General features: G+C 45.0%; 1 protein-coding gene across 5 annotated transcripts in view; it reads left to right on the forward strand.

Annotated features, from left to right (window-relative positions):
• Positions 1–22,207, forward strand: part of PLEKHA1 (pleckstrin homology domain containing A1) — a 749,116-nt gene that overhangs the window by 505,272 nt on the left and 221,637 nt on the right. The window lies entirely within an intron of this gene.

Consider the following 22,207-nt stretch of genomic DNA (forward strand, 5'->3'; position numbering starts at 1 on the left):
GCACAGTCTCCGAGACCCCAGGAGAAATGTTTGGCCAGGGAGAGTCCGGGAGAGGGAGGAAATGGCAGAGGTGGTCAACAGGTGGGTAAAAGCCATACACCCACAGGCCGTCTGTCCTCACATCCCATGTCCCGCCTATCTGTACTCCTTGGGCTGCATGAGTGATGACGAAGCAACACCTAATGGGCAAAATCGAATATGGTAACTCATGTGCTTCTTTTGACCACAGTGAAAGTGAGAGGAGTTACTTTTTCAAGCTCAACATATGGTTTGCTTTGAATAACTTCTCTGGCTCTCTTTTATTGTCCAGTAGGAGGTTTTGAGGGGTCATGTCTAGACTGCTTCTTGATGCTCTGCAACCCTATTGTTATCCCTCTTTCACAGCGTCTTAGGACACCTGCTGCTGCAGCCGGCCAGGCTGGAGAAACCAGTGTCAAGATTTTGGGGCTCAGAATCCTTGGTATGCCAAGTGTCCATCATGCTCCTTTGTGCAATGGTCCTATTGGGCCAGCCGCTAGTTGATATTTTTCCACCGAGCAGTCCGGCCAGAGAACTCCTCCCGTCCTTCTTTTTAATTGCATTTTTATTTTCTAATTTTTATTGGTGTTGGGGAGAATTTTCAGTTTCAGTTCTAATTCCCTAATCTCAGAGACCCCCAGCCCTTTGCTACAATCTGGGATCCTTTTGATTGTAACCTCCTGAGTGAGTGGGTCTTTTTTGCCACCCACTCATTCCTTTTCCTCGAAGTCAGATTTTGTGTTCCTTATATTTTAATGGAGTCTGGTGAACTCCATAGGCATCTGCTTTTTATATAGTGACAGACAGCTCCCTTTGTGAAGTGCCTGGACTCCGCTAAATGTTATACATTTGTGTGAACTACATTTCCCAAGAATAGTAGGACAACTTTTGTCTTGCATGTTTTGGTGGGTCCAGCACACACTACCTTATGTGGAGTGCTGAGAGGGGGGGTTACATAGTAACTCCTTATCCCACTTCTCATGTAACTTTTTGTTACACTAACTTGAATGGCTGGTGGCGGTTGTTTCTTTTGATTACCTTTTGTGCAATGTATCTGCAGGCTTATGCTTCAGCTGCAGTACAGCACCCAACGGTAACCAATTTACCAAAATGGCCCGTCTACTTTTTATTTTTTTTTCCTCACTATTTCTTGTGTCTGTTCCTTCTAGGCGTTCACTCTGTTGTTTCGATAAGGTTTGAGCCCATTGTGGTTTGCCTTTGGCAGGCTTCAGCTCTGTAGCCCGCCCAGGCTTCAGTGTGTCTGGAAAGGCAGGAAGTGAGGGAGGATCCCGCAACTTCACTGTCCTTTGTTAGTAGGCATGCCCGGCCGAAACCAGTTCCAACTGGGCGTGATACAGTCCTATAGGACGCTCCCCCGCCCTGTGTATTTGACAGCTTAGTGCTGTGAATGAATGGGATTTTGCATATAAGGCAAGGGTTTTGGGACTACAGGCAGTTGACCACTGGAACCTCAAATCCGAAGAAGACACAGAGAGAAGCCAGCAACACCTTACATTATCGCAAAAACACCAGTGAAGCCTTACAGCTGTGCTGACCCAGTTTTCCCATCGACTGGGAAGCTCCGCCTAGGACGACATACTCACCTAGGCTGGTGGGACCAACTAGCCTCAACACCTGCTTCGTTCTGGGCAAACCCCTGTGTCGCTGCAACCAACCTGGGCTGCAATTTCCCAATACCCGGGGTACCTGAACCATCGACGAGTGCAACGTCTTCCAAAAGACTAATCCAGCTGAAACTTTGCAGGCATCCATGTGAGTCTACAGAAGCAGATCTTCTCCAGAGTCCCCTCACCAGAGTTGGGGACCGAGGGATCAAGGAAATTCCAGCCAGGGATATTTGTTACTCTTGCTGCGAAAAAAGGCGCCAAAACCACAAAGAGCTGCTGAAATTAGTGGAATCCATTGCTGCAGAGTCCCTTTTGAGAGTGCTGCAGCGGGAGCCCGCCAGACGTACTCCCTTTCGCCACCCCGACCAAGGTCCAGGAACAAGGGTCTGCATTGCTGCATCAAGAAGGAAGTCAGCTGCAACATCTGCTTCAATTCTAGGGTAATCTTGGGCTTTGGGGTTAACCACCTTTAGCCGAATCTAGTGCTTCCTATCTTGGGGTGCTCCTTTCTATCCTTTTTAATTAATGCAATTCATTTGTGCAGGCCTAACATCTTGTCCACATCAAGTAGGCTCTCTTGAGTGCCTGGATTTTTCTTCAAGGAACTACTGACTGTTCAACACATTTTGTCTAAGAAGACTGCATCAGAACTAGAACTGTCCTATTGACTTTGGCTGTCCTAGGTCCCTAAAGGCATCCCTTTGGAACCCTATTGGCTTTGGCAGTGTGTGTTCCCTATAAAGGTTTTAATTGTTTGATACTCTTATTTCTGGGGAAAATACTTCCTACATCCCTCTGGGGAAAAAAGTGCTACAGAGTTCTATTTTAGGGGCAGGAGATTCTTTCCACTTACTACTGCTTCCACTTCCTGGACAAAGGAAAAGTATGAGAAGACTATGTACAAAATGTCCCCGTTTATGGCGTTTCTAGATAAACACCATATTAAAAGAAAACCCATAGTTACAGGTGAGGTTTTACCACCAAAAAAGGCAAACTAACAACGTAAACTAGTATATGACTACCCCATTAAGAACTAAGATTACACTGACGGGGGCACATTTGAGGAAGATATAGGTACTGAACCTGATGACTACCCTGTGGAAACCCTTTATTTACAAATTTGTTTGGGATGGTAGACTGCCTAACTTGCCCTAATTCTAAAATGGGAGTAATCTCGACCATTAAACAATAACGCATACGTCCAAGTGAGTCTGGTCAAAATAAAAAGGCCTATTCTAAGATAACCTAACCTTGCCCTCCTTCTCAAGATAACAAATGTGTAAAGGGAATACAAAAAGGAAAATAGTGTCAAAAATGTCAGAATGGCTTCAACACCAACTCCCTTCCCCACGTTCAACCCCACGGGGTCTAGAGTCTCTTGATAAACAAATGATAGGTGGATGGCACAGGTCTCAGTCTTGCACACTTTGGCTTACCTGGTACAATTCAATCTTAGGCTTTCAACTTCTGGTAGTTCAATCACTTCCTTAGGCTTCACCCGTCTTGCCATCAATACTTAGTTTATATGCTTTCAATTTCTCAGTTTTCCACAGGCTACCCTCTGCTGGGCTGGAGCCTGTCTTTTCATGGGGGTTTCCTTCCCCATGTTTTATCCAAGATACCTTTCACTGTCGACTTTCCAAACTGCAAGGAATTTGCAGAGACCTCTGCATGACATCTTCGGCCTCTTTCCGCATTCCTTCAATTTACAATCTTTTCTTGCAGCATCAGTGCCTCTCGGTACTTGTAGTACTTATTCTCTTTTACTTGTCTTCTTGGCATTTTCCAAAGTTCTTATATTCGACTTTTGCCCTCTTGGAATATTTCACAATTTGCATCTTTCATTTTCCTCTTATTCAACTTTCTTTCCTTTGATCTCTTCTTGTAATATCTTTCAAAAAGTTCCTAACATTTCAGAGACTTTCAAATGTGAGACCTCCTCTCTCTCAGGACCTTTTCGATTTTGTATCCTTTTCTTTAACAGTTGTCCTCTTCAATTCGTGTTTTATAGGCACACGCGCAACCTTCAACTTTCAAATCAGTCCCTTTCTCTTTAGCATCAACCAGACCTTTGTTGCTCTTGATAACTCGCCGGTTGTGCTAAATGACTCATCTTGTTTCCCACACTTCAATGCAGTTACCAGCACCTCCTTTGCTCCTCCCCAACTCTGCCATTCACCCTGGAGGGTTGCTGATTGTCTCCTGGCACCTGGAAGGTTTCTTCCCTTCACTCACTCGGCTCTGCTTTTCTGTTTTCCCGAAAGCTTGATAATCTTGCCTGGCTTGCTCTTGATCCTCTTAATTGTTGATCAGTCCGTTGGCCTTCCAACTCCCACAGCCTGGTTCGCATCAGCCTCAGAAGAGCTGTTGCTTCTCATACCCGGCCTCGCTCAGTGTCTGTGCACGCCACCTTTTATTTTCACTGGGAGACTTCATAAATGGCTGGTGAACATTATTAGAGCTCTGTGCCTGAGTCTGCTTGGCCTCATTACAGAGACCGGGCCAATGCAAGTCAGGGGAAGTAATCCTTTTGACCTAGTTTCTCCTCTTCCTTGGTGCAGTACTTTTGTCAAGACAAAGTAGTGAGGAATTATGGAAGTTGTAGTTTCCCATAAAATAACCAGGGATGGGGGTTAGATGGGTTGTGGAAAAAGGGGGTACAATGTCTCGCCATTGGGTGCTTCACCTCCACTCCACAAGGACCCTCTACCCAGGTGATCCTCCCCCCAGGGACGAGATCCAAAAACAATGGCCTTTCCCTGGCCACCTAAGTATGGGAACCAGGGAATAGGTTGTGAAACACCCTCTGGTTTTTCACATAATCTATTCAATTACTAGTTTTTCTTTAAAAACCAACAGAACTCATGAGAAGGAGCTCTTCATACACGGGATGTACGTAGAGCAGTTGGGTACTACCTTAAAGAAACAAAGCCACTGAGAAAGACCAATCAATTCTTTGTATCTCTGGCAGCCATAAGTGAAGGGGGCCCTTGCTCAAAGGCTACCCACACCTGGTCTATTGAAAGGTTTAAAAGCCTTTCAAGCAAAATGCTCCCTTTAACATCTTGGACACACCCTACAGGTAGCACAGGAGCTACTCTGGCTTTTATTGTGAATGTGCCACTGGGTGCCATCTGTAAAGCAGCTACATGGAGTGTGGTTCACACTTTCACACAACATTGTGTTGATGTAAGCTAAGAATGATTCACAAGTGGGGCAGGAAGTGTTCAAACATTCGTATCTCTTCCTTCAGTTACCCCACCGCCTTCATCGGCTACTGTTTGTGATTCTAGGCAGATCCACCAGCCTCAAGACAAACGTTACCTTCCAGTAAGTCTCTCTGATGCTTGGATCTGCTCCAATTCAGATGCACCCACCCCTACTCCCCACACTGGGGAAGTTATTACAAACCTGTTGCATGGGATTTAATCATAATTGACTTTCTATACCTCGTTAGTTTTCACACTCCATCTATAGAGATTATGCATCCTCTGGGCAGAAAAAATAGGACTTCTACGCGTGAAGGATCATAGGTATTGTATTTGTATTTCATTGATCTTTTATAGAGCGCCTTACGCCTTCATGTGTTTTTCTGACTAGGATTTTGTATTTCTTACTGTTTAATGGAGTCTGGTCAACTCCACAGGCATCTGCTTTTTGCATTGTCACAAAGCACCTTTTTGTGCAGTGCCACTGAGAAGTCCTTTCCCAAGAATAGCAAGGTGACCCCTGTCGCTTAGCTTTTCTTTTGTGGGTCCAGGACACACCACTCTGTGTAGTGCTGGGGGGGGTTACATAGTAACTTCTTATCCCATTTCTCATGCAACATTCTCTTAACTAACTCGCTTGAATGTCTGGTGGCAGTGATTTCTTTTTTTACTACCTTTGTGCGGTTGCCAGTCAATTCGTCGAAAAAATTGGTCGACCAGACAAATGGTCGAAGCAAATTGGTCGAAAACCATTTCGTCGAAATTTTTTTTTTTCTATTTTAACCCTTTATTTATTTATTTTTTTGGGGGGTCCCCCCCAACCCCCCTTTTTTGCCTTAAAAAACCTTTTTTTGCCTAAACGAACACCCAAAAAAATATATATAATTTAAAAAAAAAATTCGACGAAATGGTTTTCGACGAAATTGCGTCGACCAAATGTCATTCGACCAATTTGAGGTCGACGAATTGACTGGACACCCCTTTGTGCCATGTATCTGCAGGCTGATTTCTCAGCTGCAGTACAGCAGCGAAGGGTGAGCATTTTCACAAAACGGCCCCCGTCATTTTTTTTTGCCATTTCTTGTCAGTTTCTTCTGGGCTTTTACTTTGTTTTATGAATTGGATTTGAGTCCTTGGTGCATTTTGCCTTTTGGCAGGCTTCAGCACTGCAACCCGCCCAGGCTCCAGTGTGTCTGGAAAGGCAGGAAGTGAGAGAGGGTCCTGAAACGTCCCTGTCCTTTGTCTCTAGGTGTGCCTGTGTGAAACCAGTTCTGATTGGCAAGCTGGCTGTCCTGGAGGACAGCCACCCTGCTGGGTGATTGACAGCTTAGGACTGTCAATGAAAGTGGACTTGCTTAAAAGGTGAGGTTTTTGGCACTAGAGACAGAGTTGACCACTGGAGGACAACATCCGACAAAGATGTGAAGAGACGCCAGCAGCACCCTCATGTAACGCAAAGTGCCCGGTGAAGCCCTGCAGCTGTGCTGACCCCGTTTTCGTTTCGACTGGCAAGACCCGCACGTGCTGACTTTCTCCCTTGGGCTGGTGGGACCAACTAGCCTTGAGACGAGCTTCATTTTGGTGCATCCCCCGACTTGCTGTGACTTTCCAAGTATGCAGAATCCCAACGCCCAGCGACCCCTGACCATCAACTGCATTGTCTTCAGAAGTGCGAATCCGGTCAAAACATTGTGGGTATCCAGAGGACCATACACAAGCAGGAAATCTTCATCCAGAGTCCCCTCACCAGAGTCCAGGACCTAGTAACTTCCAACCAGAGCTGGCTGTTCTTCTTTGGTGCTGAGAAAAAGGTGCCACAACCAAATACCAGGAACAAGGGACTGCTACACTGCAACAGGAAGGCATCCAGCTGGAACCCATTCTTCAATTCAGAGGTACTGTGGGGTTTGGGGTACATCTACCTTTTGCCATTTATGGCCATTTCCTAGCTTGGGGAGTACTACTTCAAACCCTTTTGAGTTGACCTCCACTCACCCGCACTGGCCTCCAGCTTGTGCTTCAAGGTGGCTCCCCTTGAGCTTCTGTGATTTTTCTACTGAACTACTGACTATTTTAAAATATTTTCTAAGAAGAGAGCATTGGAACTTTGAGCTGGCCCATTGACTTTGGCTGTCCTGGCTCCCTAAAGGCCCCTCTTCTGACCCTACTTGCTTTGGCAGTCCTTGCTTCCTTGCATGGTTTTAATTGTTGAACACTATTATTGCTGGGATAAAAGACTGCCTGTATCCCTCTGGTAGAATCTGTTTTTCTACTTATAAAGTATGTTCTAACTAACTCTTCCTCTTTGAAACTCAGTATTGTAATGGGGATCACAAATAAGTGCTAAATCTATCCTCAAATGACGTCGCTCAGTGTGTGCTGGAATTTGTGCTGGAATATGTATAACAGAAGCAAAGTGTACTCTCCTACTTTATTGCTGTTGTTGAATTGAATCATAACTTTGGGATTAATGTTACTATTAGTGGCTGCTTTTTAAAGATTGTCTAATTATCCTTGTGTATATATAAATACAAATGTATACTGTAACTCTAAGTGTGCAAATGTTTACTTGGATACTTGTATTTACTAATTTCATTGTACAGCTCTTCAGCTCACATTACCCCTCTTAAGATGAGCCTGGCTGCTCAGTCACTCTACCAACTTGTGTAGTACAGGCCTATATTAAAAGGTAAATTACCTAATACCAAGAAATGTCTTGTAAAGTCTGACACCTGTTGGACTGCAAATTCCTACCTAACCTGGTGTTCTGCTTGCCCTCTCGTGTTCAATACATTCAGCTGGGAAGGTCCAAGGCAGGTTTGTCCCAACTTCAGGTACTACCATTCACGCTCTAATTATGTCAAATGTCATACCCGTCTCATTACGCTAAACATTGCCAACTGACTGTTATTGAAAGACTAACTCGCTGGGATTTCCCCAACTGACTGCTTGGATCAAACTGAAGCGAGTATTAGAGATTCTCCAGCATGCAGTCTGGCATGGATTAACATGCTCATGAATATTCCCTGTCGTCTGGCTGGGAATCCTCGGTAAGAGAAAAAACTGTTTCACTTTCACTTAAAAACTGTATTTCTCCTCTAAACCAATCGCTGTGCTCTGGGTCATACTGCCCCCCCATCCAATGACGGTCCGCTCCCTAAGCCCCTCCTCTGGCAGCCATCTTCAGATTTTTACTGCATGCTTCAGTGTTGGAGTCCTCAACATTGCTCTCCGAGCTATTTGTAAGTTTTTGTTTTAAAGAAGCCTGTGTGCTCTTTTCTTCATCTACCGACAGCGGTGATCCATTGTCGGTAAACTTACACGCCCCTCAACGGCGAAGATCGTCGAAGATTCTACAAGGCCTTTGTGCTTACTTCGCGCTCCAACCATGACGGAGGAGGGATGGTCTCTCCTCAGGCCCTGTATCAAGTGCAGGCTACGGAATGTGTTTATACTGGACATGCATGTGCAATTCCTCTAATACCTGCACCGGTACCACAAGGAAGTATAGTGTGGTATTTGACTTGGGTTTTCGAAGAAAACAACGAAGGACGGGCACAGTAGGTTGGCGGCATGGCTTAACGCCAAAGCCTCTGACCCATGCTCTGAGTAGCGTCATGCCTCATTCAGGACCAGCCGGTCCAAGGAGCGGTCTTTTAAGCCCTTTGAGGGCGCCTCATCCGTGGGGGCCCAAGACAAGGCCAAGAGCCGCAAGTCCAAAGGATAGGGTGCAATCAGCATCACCTTCAACCTCCCATTGCAAGCCTACCATCAAGCCTACCATCAAGCTCCTTTTCAAAAAGGAAATAATCTACCCTGGCTAAACTATGTGGGAAATCCGAGAAGCTGAGGACGGAGGAGAAAAAGGCTGAACGTACCAAGCAGGTTCAACCGACACAGGCTAAAACAGCTAAGGGCGCTGCTCCTGCGAGGGTAGCACCCACGGCTCAGTGTTTCTACCCCCAAAGCATGACACTGCTGCAGTGACTTTGGCAAAGTTTACAGGCACGCCAGAAGGTGTGAAACATGCTCAGGTCCCAGTTAAAACCCTCAGGGGGGGACGGGGGAGGCCCGGAAACAGCCTTCCCATGCTGTCGCCCAAACCATGGCGGTCTCTTCCACGGACAGCGCGGATCAGGAGTCCTTGCACGCGGTCCACAAGAACGTTAAAGAGGAAGACTACAGCGCAGGGCCTAGTTTTCCTGTTCTACCTTCTGAGCCGAGGGACCATTCCTTGGATATTCTGACACTACACACCTTGGTGTCAGATCCAGATGAGGATGCCTCCTGCTCCGGTACCTGATGGTACCCAGGTCCATGATCAGCCTCCAATGAAGAAGAGGAAGCTCTATCTGATGCCCCCGTTTCATCCTCCTCCACATCGGGTCCCGTCTTCCCCCAGCAGACCCAGACACAGGGACTGATACGGCCTTAACGACGGATGATGACGAAGACATTGTCGCAGCTAACAGTGAATTGCCACATTTCAATGCATCACACAGGGTGTCGCCACCAGATGAAGTGGGATCTTTCCACTCCATGATCGCATGAGCCTCTGAGCTTTTCCAGCTGGTGCCAGAGTAAATCAAGGAGGCCTTCTTATATCAAAGGTATGAGGCCAAGAGGAAAACTATTGTGGTGCCCTTTCAGGACGATGTTTGGGAAGAGGGCCTGGCCCTCATGAAGAACCCTTGCACGTATCCAGCCAAGTGGCATCGGCTGGAGATGTATAGTGTGTTGGATTCCGCACCCAAGTGCCTGAGGTAATCATCATCGCCGGATTCAGTGGTATCTGCATTGGCGAGGAAACAGTCTGCCAACCCTTCGTCTTTCGGTCCCTCTGGACAGCGAGGGGAACAGGATGGATGCCATGGGAAAGAGCGTGATTTACACCACAGCATCCACTACCAAGGCGGCCAATGCACTTGTGATCCAGGCCAGGTACGACAGGGCACTTTGGTACAAGCTGGGGCTGATACTGGACTTCCTCCCCAATCCAGAAACACTGGAATGCCAGACACATGCTGGAGAACAATAGTTACTGTTAAATCGTAATTATATAGTGCCTCCTTATATTTAATATTGGCCTAAGCCCAATCGCGTTACACGGAAAACCGCATTGCAAAAGCTCTGATTTTTTAGTTTCTACTTTGCCGCCATTTTAAGATTCGTCCGCCATTTTGATTTTCACTTGTGTTCCATAATCTAAAATGGTGGTCTGTATTTTCGTCTTGCAAGTCGAGCCGACCGACCTTTGAGTTCTATTAATGTTTTGGTTGTCTGCGAGTCGACTGTTTAAGCAAAGAAACCGTGTGCTTCATATGAACTGCTATTCGAGTGTTGTCTGCGCTCACAAGCCTCATCCTTGTATAAACACTGAAACAATGAAGAGTAAACGACGATCGTATGTTTTAGCTGAACTACATTGTAAGAGGGTCTTGAAACAAGGCTTAGCGCAGATCCGAGAACCTATACCACCATGGTATTTTCATGGAAATGTAAATTCATGTAATCCTTTGCATAATGTTGTAAAATCTGTCATATGAACTGGGCACGAACTCTAGATACGAATTAACGTGAAGAGAAGCTGGACAATATTGTAGGAAATATATAAAAATGCCAATGTTTAAATGTCCAGTACCTCACTCTCCTCACTGTGTCGGCTGGATCACACCACGAGGTGTTGGGGCCAGATAACAATCTGTTTTGCTTTATAAACTGTACAGTCATAAAAGATACTTGTATCTTTTCAGCCTGTGATTGGTGTATTTCATTTGTGGTGCTCGACCTCGATATTTCTTTGTTCTTTCAGATGGAGCCCGAATGGGGACCCTCAAGATTGATGCCATCTCATTGAAGGAAAGACGCGGCTATCTGACCGGAATCGGACGGTGAGAAAAAGGGGCCCCTTTTGGATGAGACGCAATACCTCAACAGTACTGCAAAATCTGATCCCTGGACGGTGAGCATGCGGTCCGAGACGGCAACTTGACGAGGGTCCACATATTGAGGCGGGCAGATTTGCCGAAATCCCCAACCACGAGGGTCCTTTGTCCTCCGATCGAACCTCCTTAGTCCTTTGTAATCGGGTGAGTTGTGCCCCGATTCCTAAGTATCCTGATATTTGATTGCAGATCTGTACTCGCGAGCACAGAGGACGCCAGGTAACACCAGTAATCTGACATGCCTGGGAAATTGCCTGTTTCAGGGCGTTATTCCGCAGGGATAGACCATCTGTGGAATTTGGCCGACCGGCGCCACAGGAGGGGTCGCCGGCATGTACTATGTACTGTAAGTTCGGCATTGGTAGTAGAGAATTCAACGATATTTGGCACAGACAAACTAGACAAGCTTCCGAATTTCACTGGCCAGTCAAAGGTAGCTTTGAGATTGCCCGAATAGAGTATTTCGAAACTATATTGTTAAAGAAAAAAGCTAGACCTGCAGCATTTGATGTAATTCAGAATTGGAAAAGGGAAGCTATGCAGCAATTTAAGAGTAAAGAGAAGCATACATGTCTTCATAAATCAAATTTAGAAAAAACATTATTATATGATCAACAAAAACAGTCAGTCTGTTAGAAACATGGATGGGGCTTTTCAACTTGGTTTACAGAAAATATATCTGTCTAAAGATGTTCATGCCTCAGATGAACTAATTAATAAACTCTTAAACAAACATAGGCCTGGTGCCACTGTACCACCTCCTTATGTACCTATTCCTGTTGTCTTACCTCTTCCCGCTGTCGCGCCTCCTCCCGTAGCAATTCATGTTCTTCCCGTTGCTCCTCTTCCTATTGTTGTTCGTCCGCCTGTACCTCTACCTCTACCCATTGTTACTGTTCCAGTAATTCCGTCTTTGTTACCAGCGGTAGTATCTCCACTACCTGTTGTACAGGATCTATCTACACTCTTTCCCAAGCGGTTCTGCTCCTCTTGTAACTGATGAAGGGGCGATTGAATCAAAAGTATTGACTCGAAGTACAGTTTCTAAAGATAAGAAGAGAGAATTGCATGCATGGGCTAAACAATGTATAGAGAAAGGTGAAAAATCAACTGTCTTAGCTACACTTCTTAATCTAGTAAGTATTCCCGAACAGAATGTCTTTATTGAGGGGATAGGAATACATTTGGGTGAAATGTGGAATAATTTGACAGACATAGATGTCCCACAAGGGTTCAGGGATTTGACTGTTTTAGCCTATTCAAGGGATTCCGCGGAGAAAGTAAAAGAGCATGTCGAGTGGGTTTTTGAAAAGGGAGTTAGAATGGTTACAGGATGATGAGATAGATGGTGATAGTTTGGGCGCTTTGTATGTGCAGAAACGGTTCCTTGCTCCTTATAAGTCAACGAGTGAATAAACACAAATTTGCATGAGGGATGCGCTTAGATGGATTTTGGATGTGTCGATATCTCCCATAGAAGTATATGATACGTATAGTCTGCATACTCCAGAAATGCAGAGGAAAGTATTACAGGTAATGGTAGAATATCTGCTGGATGAGTATATAAAAGATTTGTTGTCCCGCATAATTGATAATTATTTATAAGAAAGCCTTTGTGCCCGATACTGTTTCTACCACTTTAGTGCTTGACTGGGCTTTATTGCTTAACAAACGTTTGGCGCCGCCTACTACTCAGTTGCCTATGAGGGAGGTTCCTCTGACATTTGTTCCTAAAGTTGAGATTCCAGCTAATGTCGCAACAGGTGCAGCAGCCATCGATATTGAAGCTCACTATGCATCACAATTTGTTCACGTCCCGTTCTCTAGACAGGAAGTGAACACTATCAGACAGTCAATTCCAGACATTAGGAAAAATCCAACAGGGTTTTACAAAGAAATAGAATCTGTCTTGCATTCGTCAGTTTTCACTTTGGGTGATATAGACTTGTTGTTTCCTGTGATCCTACCTGCTGATTTATGGAAACAAATTAGGCCTGTAGATGATCAAGCAGGATGGGGTGACACATGGGTTAACTTGGTGAGAATAGATGGAGAAAGAAGAGCTGGTGAGAGACCACCACAAGTGATACTGACTTTGCCAGACAGAATAGTAGCGAAATTTAAAAACTGTGGTTCCCGAGAGGATTGTTTGAGACAAACTCGCTGCTTGTACCCAAGGAAAATCTGAAGGTGCTACCAAATTCTTTAATCGGTTTGAACAAGTATTTTCAGATTTTAGCTGACAGGATTTAAGTACCGAGTTAGGGAAAAGATTGTTTGTGGATAAGTTTGTGCGTGGATTGTTTCCTGATATTCATTCACAAATCATGACTTCTGAGAGTGCTTGGTAAGCTAAATCGCAGTCCGAAGTATTGCATATGACTCAATATTACGAAAATGAGGTCAATAATGAAAAAGAGAGGATTGAAAAGAAAAGGGGAGACCTAAAAACTAAAGTATAATTGCAACAGATAGTTCGAGGGACTAGAGGTGGGAATATAGTTTTGAGGTCAGTTTCTTCTACAAAGTAATGCGCAGTTGGGTCCTGTACACGTGAACCAATGTGCTTATTGCAGACCAGAGGGTCATTGGAGAGCACAATGCCCGATCCTTCAGCAGAGGTCAAATAACACATATGGTGTCATGGGTTGACGATCCAGAGGCCGCCCTGGGATAGGGGGTCCTGGTAGAAGCCAGTTCACTCAAAATCCACAATCATTCTCACAAGATAATCAACAACCTAGTATAGATAGCAGAAATATTTTCGATAATCCTTCAACTGCCTATCTTTCTGAAGATCTTGTCTTCGACGATATATTGTGTCGTAAGGACAGCCTGAAGCATGGTCTGGAACCAACACCTATTCCTGTTAATCAGCGAGATCCCTACGTTGAAATGATGGTGGGAAATAGGAAACATCTATTTTTTTTGATAGACACAGGAGCACAGAAGTCTTCCATTGATCATTCACGGGTTCCAGACATTCCACAGGGTTTTCTGGGATGCCAGTGGTTAGTCCGGTTTCTCTGCTGGTACCGATTTCACTCGGGCCACTTACGGATTACTGTCCATTTCTTCTGACAACGAACTGTGGAGAGAATTTATTGGGGTTGAATCTGTTGAAGGAATTAAATGCGGTAATTCATTGTTCTTCGGATGGCGTAAGTTTGACGATTTCACCCCAGCAATCTTTGCTGCCTGAATTTAGTAAAGTTCCAATATGTTTATGGGCAGCTGACAACAATGATGTTGGTGTTTTGCAAATTAAGCCTGTTAAAATGGTTTTGAAACCAGGAGTTAAGTTGCCACGTATCCCACAATATAAGATTTCAGTTGATGGTGAGCAAGCGTTGAAGAGTGTAGTTTCCGATTTTGTACATCGTGGAGTGATTGAAGAAATTGCAATAGCCCGATTTTACCAGTGTTCAAGAAAGGGGATAATGCGATTCCTTTTCGTTTCATTATCGATTTAGGCGCGATTAATAAGGTTGTTGCTCCGCAATTTCCAATTGTGCCTGATGTAACTACGATATTAACAATGATCCCAGCTTCTGTTACTCATTTCAGTGTGGTGGATCTTAAGAATGCCTTCTTTAGCATTCCCATACACGTGGATAGTAGATATTTTTTCGCGTTCACCCTAGGGGGATGCTTGTTTACATTTACCCGTGCACCACAAGGGTACACGGGGAGTCAGAGCATTTATAGTAGGGCTTTGAAAGAGCAGCTTGACGCACTTGAGTTGCCTTCCACTTGTACATTGTTGCAGTACGTTGACGACCTTCTCTTAGCTGCAGACTCAAAGTGCTTGCAAAGAGGGTACTGGGTTATTGCTTATTCATCCCACAGTTAGATGTTAGTGTGTTTCATTGGTGTTTTTTCTTTTGAATTTAGTCTTCTCTAGTTTCATGCTTGCTTCTAATTTGATTACTGCAATTAATTTCTCTTTTTCTAGATTTTCAACATTTGTCCAGATTGCTTTATTGACGCACATTTTTTGTCTTCTTATTTAGACTTGTCAGGGCGACTGGGGGTTCCCCATCCGAGTGATTCCCTTCACTCGTTTGGGGCATCCTACTCGGTATGCTCACATTAACATCTAGGACTATTGTGATTTATTTCTTTGTGATTTTTGCAGCAGTCAATACCTGAAACTAGCACTATATTACAGTATGCACTTTATTACACAGTCATGTTATATTTGTGTACATTGTGCAAGTTTTAGATGATTTAATACTTTTTTTAAAGATATACAATTGAAACAAATATAGTATTTTATATTTTTTTGTCTTATGCATGGTGATCTGTGTTGTGGATAAAGGTGCTTTTCCCTCTCTTTACATTGGGACGATGTCCTTTGAGTGAACATATTTTCTTTCCTGCTGGCTTGACCTTTGTTAATTACTGTCTGTTGCTTCCCTTCAGCCAGCGAAATAGGAGAAACCCATCCACTGTTCCATTGGTTATTCATCTAGCAGAACATGGGCATAAGGCTTTGTTAAAGAAGTTTCAGTATTGTCGACAGGTGCCTATTTAGGCTGTCTCCTGTCAAAGGAGGGAAGAAGATTGACACCTAAACAGATAAAAAGCATTTCTAGCATGTCTGTCCCAAATACACAGAAAGAAGTTAGAGCCTTGATAGGAATGGCTTATTACTGTAGACAGTGGATCCCAAACTTTTCACTAGTGATAAAACCAATGTTGGCATTGACAAAGTAGGGCATTTCTTTGCCACTACCGTGGAACTTGGAACACCAGAAAGCTTTTAATCTGCTCAAGACTGCACTGTTTTCAGCACCAGTTTTGGGCACACCAAATTATGATAAGGCCTTTATGTTGTATGTGATGGATGTGCTTTGGCTATGTTAACGCAGAAACATGGGGGGGAAGAATAGACTGTGCGGTTATTTTTCCTCCACACTTGATCCTGTTGCATGCGCTTTGCTGAGATGTTTGAGAGCTGTCGCTGCTGCGTCTGTGAAACTAAGAGGGTATGGTTTTAGGTTACTCTTTCATAGACGTTCTACTAAACAGAACGCAAACGCAACACCTTACTTTGACACGATTAACGAGATACAAACTAAGCCTATTTGCACCGCATATCCAAGTTAAGAGGTGTTGCGTATTGAATCCGGCTGAATTGTTACCTCTTCCGCAAGGTATTGCTTGCAGTGATGAAATGTCACATGACTGCCTCTATGCCACAGAGCAAGAAACCAAAGGCAGGATTGATTTAAATGATACACCTCTGAATGATCCGCAAGTGGAGCTGTTTTGTGATGGCTCCTGCTTCAAACTTCCGGATGGTACATCCACTTCTGCTTATGCCATCACTACACTAAGCATGATTGTGGAAACCAAGAGAATTTCGCATAACTCTGCGCAGTCCGCAGAGATTATCGCACTGACTCGAGCTTGTGAACTTTGCGAACGGCTTAGAGTAAACATATTTACAGATAGCCAGTATGCCTTTGGGATGGTTCACAATTTCGGTAGACTATGGGCAGTACGTGGTTTCCCTACCTCACACAGAACAAAAATCCAACATGGCACCTTGATAGTTCAGCTACTCTCAGCATTTGCGTTTCCTACTCAACTAGCAATCCTAAAGTGTGCCGCACATCAAAAGGTAGTAGATGTAGGGAGAGGAAATGTTTTTGCTGACAGGATAGCTACACGGACCGCTACTGATTTATACTCAGAAATGTATGTCAGGAAAGAAACTACAAATATCTGTACAGTTGATGAAGGGATTGACTCGATAAAGAATATTCAAGCTGATGCCACTCTAAAAGAACTTAAACACTGGGCTGGGGGTTTAGCAAGTTTGGATGAGGAAGGTTGTTAGGTGGAAAACAAAAGGAAAAGATGGATGCTACCCGAAGCATATGTCACCGCCATGGTTACAACGGCTCATGGTCCTACTCACATATGTGCTAGGAAAGTTTTTACATTGTTAGAACCTGTCTGGGTAAACGTAAATATTTCAAAGACTGCTGAGCGTTTTTTTCAAAGTTGTATGGTATGCTTACAGCATAATGTGGAGGAGGGTACAATGACACTGAGGGGTAGTTTTGGTCCCCCCTCTATGCCTTTTGAGGTGATTAATTTTGACTTCGAGATGGAGCTCTGCTATAACTACAAATATGTCTTAGTAGTGATTTGTGTCTTTAGCAAGTGGGTTGAAGCCTTCCCTGTAAAAGATGCCCCAGCAATGACAACGGCAAAAACCATGCTTAAGGATATTTTCCTAGGTTTGGGTTGCCGAGGGTCACCTGGTTGGATAATGGTCCACATTTTATTGCTGCTGTAATCTTGCAAGTATGCGCGGGATTACAGATCAATAAACGGTTCCATTCGGCTAGACACGCTCAGAGTGCTGGACTTGTAGAACGCCATAATACTATCTTGATGAACAAGCATCCGAAAGTCTGTGCCAGCAGTAATTTGAAATGGCCAGACGCCTTACCTATAGCTCTTCCGTCCATGCGGACGACCCCACAGACTAGAAGTGGACTCTCCCCATATGAAATAGTAATGGGGAGACCAGCTAACATTTGGAATCTGCCGAAACCCAAGCATTGAAAGATGTGGAGCATTTGCTTCTTGCTGAATACTGTGACCAGTTAACTCAAAATTTGTATTTGATTTAACAACAGGTGCGAGAAGCCCTCGCAGTTAAATATGAGGCGCCAGGTCATAGAACTCGACCTGGGGATTGGGTGCTAACAAAGTCATTTGAGAAAGCATCCAGTCTCGCACCGTGCTGGAGAGGACCGTTCCAGGTCCTGTTGGCCACACAGACTGCTGTATGAGTAGCAGGCAGGAGACACTGGATCCACGCAACACACAGCATGAAAATACCTTTTCCTTTGCCACTCAACGAAGAAGAAAAGAAGGAAACCACTTGTTCTGTTTCTGGTGATCAATCAGTCATGAACAACATTAAGGGTGTTTCGGAGATACTTCCTGAGCCCGTGGGGCCTGGGGAGATGGCTGCTTTGTCTTTGAATTCTTCTACGGATCTTTCTGCACCCTTGAGCAATCTTTCCTCTGTTTCACCACTTCCATCAGGAAGCAACGACACTTTTCACAGATCACTCAGTGCCTGGAGTCTTAAGGTACGATCTGCGTCCACGGCACGAGACCTACAGCACAACATGGCTGTGCCCACGGGAAACGATTGGTGAGCTAGTCCTTTGCCACTCTCTCGTTGAAACATAAGTGAGTGGCTGGGACAGGCAAAGCTATCTTCAATCAAGATACATCACGTGGTCAGGAGATAACCAACGAACAAACTTAAGGAGTCCATCGCAGAAACCTTCCGGAACAAACTTTTGAGGAAGAATGCCTGTCACTACTCCTACTCGTACGAAGCAACCGATCGATTGTGTGGCTAACAAAGACATTGGACATAAGAATTCATGGTCCTTGAGAACTTATTGTTTTCTCTTGATTTTGTTAATTGGTCTAACAGTAATCATTGCTTTAGGGTTTTTGTATATTGAGTGAGTATGCCCACTTGAAACTTTGATACCCACAGAGTGTTCCTACTAAGTCTTCTCCTTTCGTGCATGTAACGCTCACCTGATTCCCGCAGAGGCGCCGGTCTTGACTGGGTGAATGCCGTATCTTCAAAGGTGATGTGTAACACACGGTTGGCTCTTTGGTCTGGACCTCTGTGCACTGTATGTCTGACTCGAAGAGTAAGATGTCTGCAGATAGAAAATATGGGATTAATGAACTGGGGTTATTGGGTGCCTCTCTCCTCTTCCCTTTCTCTTCTCCTGTAGAACCCCAAAGGTTAAAGCCCTCACCTTAGGTAAGTGAACGCCGAGCTCTCCATCTGCCTCGGGGCAGGGTGCCGTAACCAGTTTCTTCACTGGATAAGGGTGCAGGCCTCTTGACCTCAGAGGACTGCTGTCCGTCGTTAACTGCACGAACGGTAAGTTCTGGTCACTTCAAATGTCTTAAAAGTCTTTTGTAATGATATCTCTTGTTTTGCAGGGTTCCGGCGATGGCGGATGGTGGGCTGATGAGAGTTGAGGATCGAACCCACGTGAGGAATAGAAGCGCCTGGAAGCACGTAAGTAAGCGCTTGTAGCCTGCTTCACGATGCGCACTAACTGTCCCTTTTATCTTGCAGGTACAAGTTCGGAGCTTTAGAGAAGCTGAAGGGTGCTGGAATACCCACTGGATTCGGCGTGGGAAGGAGTAATGGCACGTGAGTAATAAAGTTGCCCAATGTCTTTAAACGCACCTTCTTTTGTCTTTCAGATGCGGGATGCAGCGCCGAAGGCCTCCGGAGCGTGCGAAGAGCTGGTAAGCTTTTGTCTTTCAGATGCCGGAATGCAGTGTGAAGACCTCCGGAGCCTGCGAAGAGTAGGTAAGCCTTTGTCTTTCAGATGCCGGAATGCAGCGCGAGGCGTTGGTGACAGCCGATGGACCAGGTAAGAGATGCGCTGCCACTGAAGACCGTAGTGCTAACCTGTTCTTTCTTTGTCTTTACAGGTGCTGCTGAAGACTGGATTCCAGGATGGTAAGCCTTTGTTCCCTTAGGCCCAGGATCAGAAGCAGAAGACACGATGAGCGTTCTGCTGCAGAGAATGCAGAATAACACAAAGCAAGATTCATCCATCGGGTGTGGTTTAAATAGCCTCCTGTAGTGCTTAGGTGTCTCCTTCCACAGCCACGCCTAGGTAAGAAAAGAGTTCCTGCTTTCCAGAAGAGTTCCAGTGTTCTGAACCTAGGGAGTGGCTCCTGCCCCTCCCAACAGGAAAAGTAGTCCCAAACAGAAGAGGATCAATGGTTCAACTGGCAGGTAAGTAAGCAGCATGGTCTGCTGCAGGTAAGTCCACCCAGCATTATGAGCCCGGCGCTTCCAGCGCTGGGACTGGGCATCTTTATGAGCCTGGTGCCACTGACGCCAGAACAGGGTCCAAAAGGTCCCAATTGGGACTGGCTGGCACTCGGAACCGGGGTTATGGGTCTGCTTCCAAGGGAGTCGGGCAAGTCCTGATCTTTTGGAAGCAGAGATCATGACAGCACCCCCCCTCAAGGCCCCTCCCAAACCGGGCTTCTCCGGGGGTTTGGGCTTGTTAGGAAATGTTCGATGAAATCTTTTGATTAGACAAGGCGCGTGGACATATTCTGCAGGTTCCCAGGATCTTTCTTGGGGACCGTAGCCTTTCCAGTCAATCAGGTAAAATAGTTTAGATTTGGAGATCTTGGAATCCAGGATGCTGTTGACTTCAAACTCGAGTTCTCCATCAACTAGAATAGGTTTTGGAGATGTAGTTAGTCGGGTTTGAGGTTGCACGGGTTTTAATAGAGAGACGTGGAAGACCGGATGTATCTTCATGTGAGGGGGCAAGTCCAACTTGACCGCTACTGGATTTACTATGGTAGTGATGGAATAGGGACCAAGGTATCTTGGGTTGAATGTGCGTGGTCCTTTTAGAGGTAGATATTTGGTGGATAACCAGACTTGATCTCCTACTTGATATTGGGGGGCTTCCTTCCGATGTTGGTCTGCTCCTTTCTTGTATTGTTCTTTAGCCCTTTGAAGGTGAGAAACGGCTTCCTTAAAGGCTTGGGTGATTGTAGAATGCAGGTGGTCTACTGCTGGTGTTCCAAGATCTTGGAGTGGATCCAACTCCGAGGTTCGAGGGTGACTACCGTATAAAAGAAAAAACGGGGTCTTCCCAGTTCCCGAGTGGACAGAGTTATTGTAGGCATATTCGGCTATCCAAAGGATATCTTTCCAAGTTTTTTCAGTTTGTTGTAGCATGCAGCGCAAATACTGTTCCAGAGTTTGATTGGTCCTCTCGGTTTGTCCGTCGGTTTGAGGGTGGTGGCTGGTTGAAAGTCTCACATCAATTTGAGCCGACCGACAGCAACTTCGCCAAAAATGAGAAATAAATTGACTACCTCGATCCGAAATTAGAACTGAAGGAAAACCGTGCAGTCGGACGATGTTTTCGAGAAATTCTCGGGCCAGAGTTGCTGCTGTTGGTAAGCCTTTGAGTGGAATGAAATGCGCCATCTTGGAGAATAGGTCCACGATTACTAGGATCGTATTGTATCCGGAGCATGGAGGTAGATCGGTGATGAAGTCCATAGAAAGCGTATGCCAAGGGCGAGGCGGGATGTCAATAGGGCGTAAGAGGCCGGCTGGTTTTTCCTTTTGACTCTTGTTTTGGGCGCATACTCCACAGGACATTATAAAGTCTCTGATATCTTTTTTCCAAGACGGCCACCAGAAGTAGCGCTTGATCTTTTCCGAGGTCTTGGTCATACCGGGATGTCCTTCCATTAAAGAATCGTGATAACAAGAGATTACCTTTTTCTGTAAATCTGTGCTGGGCAGGTATAACCGTTCTTGGAAATATAATAGGTTGTCCTTCACCGTAAAGTCCTTTCCCTGCAGATGCCAATTCTGTATGTCTGCTGGAGTTACCAGTAGCCTGGCTTTATCCTTAACTTCCTCTATGGGTTGTGTGGCGATTACACCTAGAATTCTTTGTTCGGGAATGATAGGTACAGGTTTAGGATTGATCAAATGTTCTTCCACTCCCATCCGAGAAAGGGCATCAGCTTTACCGTTTTTTGTACCAGATCGATAGGTAATTATGAAGTCAAACTCGGCAAAGAATAGTGCCCAACGGAGTTGCCTAGAGGATTGAGCTTTTGCGGTTTTCAAATATTGCAGGTTTCGGTGATCTGTAATCACAGTAACGATGTGTCGGGCACCCAGAAGATAATGCCGCCAAGCCTTAAAGGCGGACTTGATAGCTAGAAGTTCCTTATCAGTAATAGTGTAATTGATTTCAGGAGGCGAGAATTTGCGGGACCAAAATGCCACGGGATGCAACTGATTGGTTACTGGGTCCTTTTGTGATAGAACTGCCCCCATGGCAAGGCTCGAAGCATCAGTTTCAACGATGTAGGGGAGTTCTGGGCGAGGATGTTTTAAGATCGGTGCAGAGATAAATCTAGTCTTCAAATTCTGGAAAGCTTGTTCCGCCTCGGTAGACCATTCAAAACGTTTGTTTTTCTTTAACAAGGCGGTGATGGGCTGGACTATTCGAGAGAATTTGGGGATAAACCTGCGGTAAAAGTTAGCGAAGCCTAACATGCTTTGAACACCTTTTACGGAGGATGGCGATGGCCATTTGAGAATTGCATCGACCTTCTTTGAATCCATACGCACTCCGCTAGGTGATAATATGAATCCCAAGAATTCAACTTCAGTCACGTTGAAAACACATTTTTCCAACTTAGCGAAAAGTTTATGTTGACGCAATCTCTCGAGGACCATTTTCACGTGTTTCCGATGTTCAGTTTCCGATGAAGAATAAACGAGGATGTCGTCAATGTAAACAACAACACACACATCTATGAGCTC

This window comes from Ambystoma mexicanum, chromosome 8, assembly GCF_040938575.1.
Source record: "Ambystoma mexicanum isolate Mex_15411 chromosome 8, UKY_AmexF1_1, whole genome shotgun sequence".
Taxonomy (NCBI): domain Eukaryota; kingdom Metazoa; phylum Chordata; class Amphibia; order Caudata; family Ambystomatidae; genus Ambystoma; species Ambystoma mexicanum.